Here is a 10,089-nt window from a genome sequence, read left to right as displayed (position 1 = left end):
CGCCCCGCCCCGCCCGGCGGCGGTGGGCAGGGCCGGAGGGAAGGACCACGGGATCCTCCTCGAGCCCCAGGAAACGAGGGCTGGAAGGGACCTCAGGAGGTCATCTAGTCTAGTCCAGCCCCTGCCCAAAGCAGGACTGTCTCCAGGTAGATCATCCCAGCCAAGGCTTTATCAAGCAGGGCCTTAAAACCCTCCAAGGATGGAGATTCCTCCACCTCCCTGGGTGTCCTCTTCCAGTGCTTCACCACCCTCGCTGCAGCTTGAGCCCATTGTGCCTTGTTCTGTCATCTGCCACCACCAAGAACAGGCAGCACCATCCTCTGAGGGCTCAAACTTCTCCTCTCGGTCTTCTCTTCTACAGGCTACATGAGCCCAGTTCCCTCAGACTCTCCTCATCCCAGTCCACGCGTCATTTCTGTTGCCCTCCACTGGACCTTCTCCGATGTGTCCTCATCCTTCTGTAGTGGGGGCCCAAAACTGAGCACAGTACTCCAGATGTGGCCTCACCAGTGCTGAATAGAGGGGAAGAATCATTTTGATCTGCTGGCAACACTCTCAACTAATAACAGCCCCATATGCCATTAGCCTTCCTGGCAACACAGGCACACTGCTAGCTCATATCCACCTTATTGTCCACTGTAACCCCCAGGTCCTTTTCTGCAGAGCTGCTTAGCCCTTTAGTCCCAAGACTGTAGCCATGTGTGGGATTGTTCTGTCCCAAGTGCAGGACTTTGCACTTGTCCTTGTTGAACCTCATGAGATTTCTTTTGGCCCAGCTTGTCCCATTTCTCGAGGTCTCTCTGAACCCTAGCTCTACCCTCCAGTGTATCTGCTACTCCCCCCAGCTTGGTGCCATCTGTAAACTTGCTGAGGGTGCACCCTATGCCATCTTCCAGGTTGTTGATGAAGATATTGAACAAAACTGGTCATAGGACTGACCCCTGGGGCACTCCACTTGATACCGGCTCCCATGTAGACACTGAACCATTGATTGCAGGAAGACCCCTATAAATGTCTAGTTGGATGCTGTCAGCTGGACATAGAGTTGCTGATTACTACCCTCTGAGCCTGATGCTCCAACCAGTTTTCTGTCCACTTTACAGTCCATTCATTCAGCCCGTTTCCTTAGCTTACCTGCAAAATCATTGTGGGAGACTGTATCAAAAGCCTTGCTAAAATCAAGGTACACCACAACCACTGGTATCCCCACATCCACAGAGCTAGTCACCTAATCACAGAAGGCAATCAGGTTGGTCTGGCATGCCTGGCCCCTGGTGAATCCATGCTGACTGTTCCTAATCACCTTCTTCTCCTCCAAATGCTTAGAAATGGAGGATCTGATCCACGATTTTTCCAGGAACTGAGTTGAGGCTGATTGGTCTGTAGTTCCCCGGATCCTCCTTTTTCCCTTTTTTAAACATGGGCACTATATTTGCCCTTTTTCAGTTGTCCAGGACCTCCTCCAATTGCCACGAGTTTTCAAAGACAATGGCCAGCAGCTCTGCAATCACTTCAGCCAACTCCCTCAGGTGCATCCCATCCAGCCCCGTGGACTTGTGCATGTCCAGCTTTTCTAAATAGTCCCTAACCTGTTCTGTCACCACCGAGGGCTGCTCACCTCCTGAAACTAGGCTGCCCAGTGCAGTATGGGAGCTGACCTTGCCTGTGAAGACTGAGGTGAAAAAGGCAAAGTTGAACACTTTTCCACATCCTCTGTCACTAGGTTTCCTCCCCCATTCAGGAAGGGACCCACACTTTCGCTGATCTTCCTCTTGTTGCTGACATACTTGTAGAAACATTTCTTGTTGCCCTTCATGGCCCTTGACAGCTGCAACTCCAGTTGCGCTCTGGCCTTCCTGATTTCATCCCTGTGTGCCCAAGCAATTCTAATATAATAAAAGGTTTCATTTGTCTGTCTGTAACACTTTGGGGCAACCGTGCATGTACCACCAAGAAGGTGGGTGGTGATTGGCTGCACGGCCTGGGTTGTACATGCCCAAGTTGCCAGGGAAGTTTGTAGCGGCGACGAATACGCCCTGCCTGCCCAAGCAGTGGGGTTGCCTCCCCGCCTCCCTGCCTGAGGGTGAAGGGGTGGGGAGGTCACGATGGTGGCGCCTCCCTGCCACCCAGCCCTGCCGCCCCCAGAACAGCCAGCAGGGAGGGAGGGGTGGTGGACAGGCAGAGAGGTGGACGCAGGCAATGTGGACCCAGAGTGGCAGGCAGTGGGGGTAGACTGGCACAGCAGGGAGTGGGGTGGAGCAGGGCCAGACCTGGAGCAGCCTGGGGGGAAGTTGAGCGGGGCCAGACCCAGAGTGGAGGGGGCGGGGGTGGAGTGGGGCTGGACCCAGAGCAGTGGGAGGGATGGAGCACGGCTGAACCCAGAGCGGTGGGGGGTTGGGGGGTGTGGAGTGGAGCTGGAACCTGAGCGGTGGCGGGGGCAGACATGGGGCTCTGTTCCTGCCTGTCCCATGCCCTGTCATTCTTGATGGGCAATTTGCTACTATTGTTATACTCCCCCATAGTTATCTGTCCAAGCTTCTACTTCTTGTAAGTTTCCTTTTTGTGTTTAATCTCACGGAAGAGTTCTCTGTTCAGACAAGCAGGGCACTTGCTGTATTTGCTATTTTTCCTACACATTGGGGTGGTTTGTTCCTGCACCCTCAGTAAGGTGGGTCTATGAAATCTATGAAAATACAACCAGCTCTCCTGATTCCTCTCCCCCTCAGACTAGCATCCCAGGGCATCCTGCCCATCAGTTCCCTGAGGGAGTCAGAGTCTGCTTTTCTGAAGTCCAGGGTCCTTACTCTGCTGCTCTTCTTTCTTCCTTTTGTCAGGATCCTGAGCTCTATCATCTCATGGTCACTGCTGCCCAAGTTGTCATCCATTCCTACAACCTCCACCAATTCTTCCCTGTTTGTGAGCAGCAGGTGCAGGAAAAACCCCTGTCCATGCCTCGGAAGAACCCAAACACAAATGGAATTGTACTTAACAAGGAGAATTTGTATCCGCAACCCTCAGATTTGGGAAGCTGGGCTTGTGCACAGGGAGCCCAGGGCCTGTTTGACAGGCACCAGCTGGATGTCTAGTTCAGATGCCAAAGACCCCACCTCTGAATGTGAGAAGGGACCAGTAAAACCTCCCAGGGAGCTCAGGGAAAAGACCCTCCACCAGCTATTGCTGCATCAAGCCCACCATGTCTGTCTGAGCCATGTGGATCCTTCCAAGATGCCCTATCTTGACTGACAGACAGAAGGTGATGGAAAAGCAACCACTTCTGTCAGGGGGGAGGGAGGTTGTTTCAGTGGTCAAATTTCCTTCCACTAGTCAACATGCATGTTTTTTCTAGCCTGACTTCCTAATTTCACAGATTCCATCCCCTGGGCCTCAGCATGCTTCCCCCCCCCCGGATCAGAGAGCCAGCTGGTATCAGAAATCTCTTCCTCAAACTGCTGTTTGAAGACTGATCAAGCATGGGTGGAGGTGGATGTTGTCTCTGATTCATTAGGAAGAGTGAGATTCTCTAGTCTGTTGTTACAGGGCATCCTTGAGTTATTCTTGCTGATCTTTTCCAAACAATGAATGTCCATCCTAAATATCAGGGAAGAATGAGTTTAATGAATTAGGCCAAAGCAGAAATGGAACTTAGGCTGGCAGAAAAAATTAAAGACAACAAAGAGTCCTTCTTCAGGTATATAGAGAGTAAAAAGAAGGCGCAGGGAGGCATAGGACCACCTACAGGACAAACTAGGGAAATTAGTGACAGACAGGAGGGACAAGGCTGAGTCTTCAATGAATTTTTTGCCTCTGTGTTCCTGAACATGGATCAAGACAAATCTCCCAATTGGATCATAGACTGGCACAAAAGAGACACCAGCCCACAAACTGTTAGCACCAACTTGGTGAAGAGGCACTTGGGAGGACTGGATGTGTTCAAATCAGCAAGCCCAGATGATCTTCATCCAAGGGTGCTGCAGGAATTGGCCAGTGTTATAGCAGAGCCACTGGCATGGCTGTTTGAGCACTCATGGTGCTCAGGCTAGGTCTCAAAGAACTGGAAAAGGGCCAATGTGGTCCCTATGTTCCAGAAGGGGAGGAAGGACGATCCAGGTAACTTTAGACCAGTTAGTCTCACCTCTACCTTGGGAAAACCTCTGAAAAAATTAAGGGTCACATTTGTGGGAGTCCAGCAGGAAAAATAATGCTGAACGGCAACCAGCACAGGTTAATAGCAGGTAGATCCTGCCTGACTAACCTTGTTTCTTTTTATGACCGGGTCACAAAATGCTTGGACACAGGAGTCGAGGTAGATGTCATTTACATGGATTTTAAGAAGGCCTTTGATACAGTATCTCATCTTATTTTCATAAATAAATTGAGCGGTTATGACGTAGATGATTACATGGTCAGGTGGGTAGCAAATTGACTTAGGGGTTGCACCCAGAGAGTGGTGGTGGATGGGTCGGTATCGATCTGGGAAGAAGTGGACAGTGGAGTCCCACAAGGCTTGGTCCTTGGACCTGTGCTGTTCAGTGTCTTCATCAGTGACTTGGATGAGGGCGTAGAGAGCACTCTGTCCAAATTTGCAGATTATATCAAATTATGGGGTAAACACACTGGAGGGTAGGGAATGAATCCAGGTGGATCTGGACAGGTTGGGAAAGTGGGCAAAACAGAATAAGATGCAGTTCAACAAAGACAAGTGCAAACACTTACAGGGTGGGGGATGACCTTCTCAGCAGCACAGCAGTGGAAAGGGATCTTGGAGTAATTGTTGACACCAAGATAAGCAGGAGTTGTCAATGTGACAAAGTGATCAGTAACGCTAACCGCACTTTATCATGCAATAGTAGGTGCATCACAAACAGGTCCAGGGAGGTGATACTTTCCCTCTATGCAACATTGGTCAGGCTGCAGTTGGAGTGCTGCATCCAGTTTTGGGCTGTGTACTTCAAGAGTTATGTGGACAACCTCAAGAGGTTCAGAGGGTGGCCACTTATATGGTTTGGGGCCTGCTGGCAAAGCCCTATGAGGAAAAATTGAGGGACCTGGATCTCTTCAGCCTCCTCAAGAAAAGGCTGAGAGGTGATCTTATAGCCACCTACACATTTATCGGAGGGGAAGGGGCAGGGCAGCAAGGACTAGGAGATGCTCTGGTTACCAGGGCACCCCTTGGAGTAACTAGGATCAACGGTCACAAACTGATGGAGAACAGATTTAAGTTGGACAGCAGGAAGAACTTCTTTATAGTAAGGGTTGCCAGAATCTAGAATGGGCTTCCAAGGGAGGTGGTGCTCTCCCCTAGCTTGGAGGTCTTTAAGAGGAGGCTAGACATACACCTGGCTGGGGTCATCTAACCCCAGTTCTCTTTCCTGCCTGAGGCAGAGGGTCAGACTCAATGACCTCTTGAGGTCCCTTCCAACCCAAACATCTATGAATCTATGAATCACTCTCGGAAATTGTTTCATGATGTTTGCTTCAACTAGGTAACATTTGGCACTCAGGGCCTCCTGCACCTGGAAGACCCAGACTGGGGTATGGTTGCTATAACCCAGCAGTATTACTCTTCAAAGGAGGGCCACTGACAGATTCAGGTAATGGTTGGCTGTGACTGGACACCTCAGATTAATTGGCAGGGTAGGCATGAACAAATCCAGTACATGTTGGACTAAGGGATCTGGCTGGGACTGTTCAACCTGGGGAAAATAAGTCTACATCTATAAGTATGTAAGGGGTGATTATCGGGAACGGGGGAAAAAACTTCACTAGGGCACCCCAGGGGAGGACAAAGCCATAAACTGTTACAGGATGGTTTCAGGTTGGATGTAAGGAAGAACTTCTTTATGGAAAGGGTGACCAGAATCTGGAATAGACTTCCCAAGGAAGTGGTGCAGTCCCCAGTCTTGGAAGTCTTCAAGAGGAGACTGGAGAGACACCTTGTTGGGATCATTCGATCTCAGCAGTAACTGGCAGAGCTGGGGGGTTGGATTCAATGATCTTTCGAGGTCCCTTCCAGTGCTTAACTTCTATGATTTTATGTTGCTTTTCACTGTGAGCACTGGAAGGGAACAGTTTGACATTGGTGGGGGGTGTCTAGGATTGACTTTCCTTTTTTTCCAGCCCCCTCCCAATTCCCTGACACATTCTTGTCATGGTCCCTGAGCTTCCCATGATCACTTGATGTGTTGTCATGGGCAATATACCTGGAGCACCTGCCAACTGAAAACTGAGTGTGAAACTTGATAACAACTTTTTTTTTTCAAAAATATTTCTCTCTCTCTCCATATATATACATACATACATACATATATAGAGAGATAGATATCTAGATACATATATATAACTATATATATCTAATTTCACTTCCAACACCCTGCCAAGTGGCCCCTGTGGTTCACAGCACATGAAAACCCATTACAGAGTTCACACCATGTATTCATGAGCCCATACACCCATCTCCATACCTGTACCCCCACCCACCGCCCTCCTCAGAGGGTCTACTCCTGAAAAAGTCTATGCCAGACCCCTCTCCACCAGATGAGGTCTGCCATTTCCTTCCCATTGTCCTGTTCTGTCTTACTGTAGAACCAGTCCATTTCACTTAGTCTCATTTTAATACAGTCCTCAACTGTGGGGTCTGAGTGTCTGTTTATGAGCAGGTTCCTGACTTTCTACAGTGCAGACCTGAAGCAGGATATGCACTGGCTGAAGCGAGCTGTTGGGCCCCGGGCTGTCTGGTCAGATGCCCATAGAGAACAGCTTCCCTGGTCAGGTCTCTGCAACCTGTCACCACCAGGAGGAGCACCCGGATTTTCTTCCACACCTCTGGCATATGGGCAGTCCCAGAAGAGGTGGCGGAGGGTTTCTATCTGCTGTTTTTTCATGCCTGCACAGGGAGTGCCTGGTGGACTACCTGCCAATTCAGGTCTTTGTGCTTTTTCTGCAGGTCTTGTGGAAGATTCACTCCCGCACAAGGAAAGGTGATAACAACTGCCAAGCCGAGAATGCTCTACTAGGATGTCAGGGTTATGCCCAGAGTCCGGCTCAGGCTGACCCATTTGTTGTCACCCAGCTCAGCATGACACTTAGCAAACTGTGTGTCAGCCTGGAGGTTCGTTGCCTTGAGGTGCATTTGAGCTATTCCAAGCTTAAAAGACATGATGCAACGTCCACTGAAGTCAGAGAACAGAGTACAGGCCAGGCCCTTTTGCTCACTCATACACATAACATCTGATGTTCAGAGGGGTTCAGCATGTGGCTGGGCAGAAGGGGTGAGGCTCCCTCTCCTACCCCACCCATGGTGACCCACCCTGACCCCTGCTTCATCCACCAGCAGCAAACTGTCTGTCACACATGGAAAGGAGGTTTATCTGTTCCGACCTTGGAGTGAAACACATCAGCTCCCAGGGACCCGGATCCCAAAAACAACCCTGCTGAGTATGGAACTGAACTAGTGTGCTGCCTCCCAGGCTCAGGCTATGTTTTCAAGCACAAACAGTTGCACCATTTGAGACCCAGACCTGATTTAAAGTAACACCGAGGACTGAGAGACCTGCTGGAATGAAACCTAAGCACCGGATCCTTCTGCCCTGGAGTCACCAGGCACATGCCACTGCAGCACTTTGAGGAGGCAAAACCATGCACTGCCTGCTGCCTGCCCTGGGGGGCTGTGGCCTTATTTGGCTACTTCCCATTTCTGAGCAGCACTAATTGGCCTTGGAGAGGGGGAAGGGGGGATTTGGCTTGCCCCTCCAGCCCAGAGGAAGACATGAGGGAATATGAATGATAAGGACCTGAGAGATGCTGCTGAGACCTCTGGTAACCTCCCACTTCCAGCACAGCCTCAGGATCAGGCCCTAGGAAAAGGGAATGAAGACCCAGAGGCTCTTCAAGCCAGAAGGGGAGTAGTAGGAAGGTTTGGGGCCTCCTTAGCCGCCTCCTGCAGACAGTAGATCTCAAGTAACTCCAGGGTGCAGCGATCTCTTACATCAAGGGAAGGGACAAAGGGAGTTCCTGGGGTGCAGGTCCATGCTGCCCCTTAAGGTTATGTGGCTGTTTCCATTCAGAGTCTGATTTCAGATCTTCCCTGTTTCATCCTCCTCTACAATGAAGGAGGCCTCTTGGGGTGGTATAGCAATGCCTCCCCTTGGGAGGGAGAGGTTGCTCTTTCATTCCCCGGGACCCTCCAGCAGCGTTAATGGTGACACTGTGCGCAGTGACATCCACAGCCAATAAGCTGCTTTCCAGGTAGGAAAGGGTGGGCCATGCTTGGAGCAGCCTGCAGTCCAAGGTCAGTCAGGGAGACAGATCCACAGTCAGTTAACGTCAGTGGGCAACAGGTCACTGCAAAGGGGCTGGTGTACAAACCGATGAGGGTCTCTTCAGACTGCAGAGCAGGAGCCTTTGAGAAAGTCAAACAAGGCTTTGAGAAAGTCGAACCGGCTTCCGGGGAAGTGGTGCAGGCTCCTAGCCTGGGGATTTTTAAAAGGAAGTTAGATGAGCACCTTGCCGGGGTCATCTGACCCCGGTGCTCTTTCCTGCCAAGGCAGGGGGTCGGACTAGATGATCTACCTAGGTCCCTTCCGACTCTAGCTACTATGAAACTATGAAACTATAAGGGCTGGACAAGGACCTCATAGATGTGCTCAGGGATGCTGGGACACACATGGGGGCTTAGCTTGGGGAGGCATGGAAGTGACTGTGACAGGTTGACAAGGTCAGTAGTGTCAGGAGATGACTGGGATGTGGTCAGTCGAGGTTTGACTCCAGAGGGTCACAATCCAGGGAATCAGGAGCAGACAAGTTCCAGACTGGTGTCACTGCTGTAGCTATACATGATGGGACATGAGCAATTGCCAAACTAAAGCCAGATCCAGAGGTCAGAAGACAGGGGTCTGGTCTGGTCTGGTCTGGAGCCAGGAGCAAGAGGGAGCCAGGAGCTGGCAAGTCTGGGGCAAAGGGACCAGGAGGGACCTGTGTGTGCCCCCCACCTCCCAAGACATTCCCATCACTGAGTCAGGACCTCTCTATGCAGGGAAGTTAATCTGGATGGAGGCAGAATGTGAATTTAAAGCAGCGCAGATATTCCACATGAATGTGCTGAGTGTCTGTTCTTGTTCTAGAGGACAAATACCTCCAGAAGAGCTGAACTAACCTAACCTGAATGAAGATCCAAGTAAGGCGTGATTGAAGGAGAAGGTCAACAGAGTCACAGGCAGTGGCTCAGTAGAGGAGGTCTGAGATGCTGGGAACTCATGGGATGAGCAAGAACCCCCACCAGAGGTATGGAGGGTTGAGATAACAGAACCACCCGAAAAGGAGATTGGCTCCATGGGGGCTGACAGCCAGGGAGAAGAGAAAGGCCAACTATGCCATGGTTTCTGACGTCAGGACATGCTGTTCTGTGAGAGTTTGTAAGTCCCAACCCTCCACTCACTGCAGTTGATGGCAAACTCCCACCCCGCTGGGTGAATCGGGGGCTGCAGCAGCACACTTGTACCGTGTGCACAAACTTACACCAAGGAAAAGCTGCATCAGACTGGGAGCATTGTTTGCCCTGGTACAAATGAGCATATGAGGCACCGGCCAATGGACGACATGCCCTACACCTGCAGGACTGAGCTTTTCATGCTGCTAAGAGGCCAGGGTTATCTCAGGGGTCATTCCGCCAAAGCCAAGGGAACCATGCAGGGGCAAACTGTCTGCATGTGGCAAAGTGAGGCCTGATTAGAAATGATTCCACTTGGACCAGTGCAGGCTCCAGGCTGAGCCTGTACCTTCAGTGGCTCCTGGTCTGGAAAGCTACAGCTGCCAAGCAAACAGCAGGATAATTCCTTAACAAACAGGTGTCACCTCTGGCCCAGACTCAGGTAAATCTCCCTCTGCCCTCCACCTCCCTTCCCCCTGCTAGAGCAAACAGATTGGGTCTGTGGAACATGAACCTTGGAGCATTTCTGTAAATAACCCTAATAATTACTTAAAAAACACTGATCCTGTGCAACACAGTTTGTTTCTTAAGCTTTTAAGCGTTCAGTATTCCTCTGTCAGGAAAGGGCAAATATATAGGGAGACATTAAAACATGACAATAGGCA

This window comes from Crocodylus porosus, unplaced genomic scaffold (genome assembly GCF_001723895.1).
Source record: "Crocodylus porosus isolate Cpor-Errol unplaced genomic scaffold, CroPor_comp1, whole genome shotgun sequence".
Taxonomy (NCBI): domain Eukaryota; kingdom Metazoa; phylum Chordata; order Crocodylia; family Crocodylidae; genus Crocodylus; species Crocodylus porosus.
The sequence above is the reverse complement of the archived record's forward strand: the minus strand, read 5'-3'. Positions refer to the sequence as shown.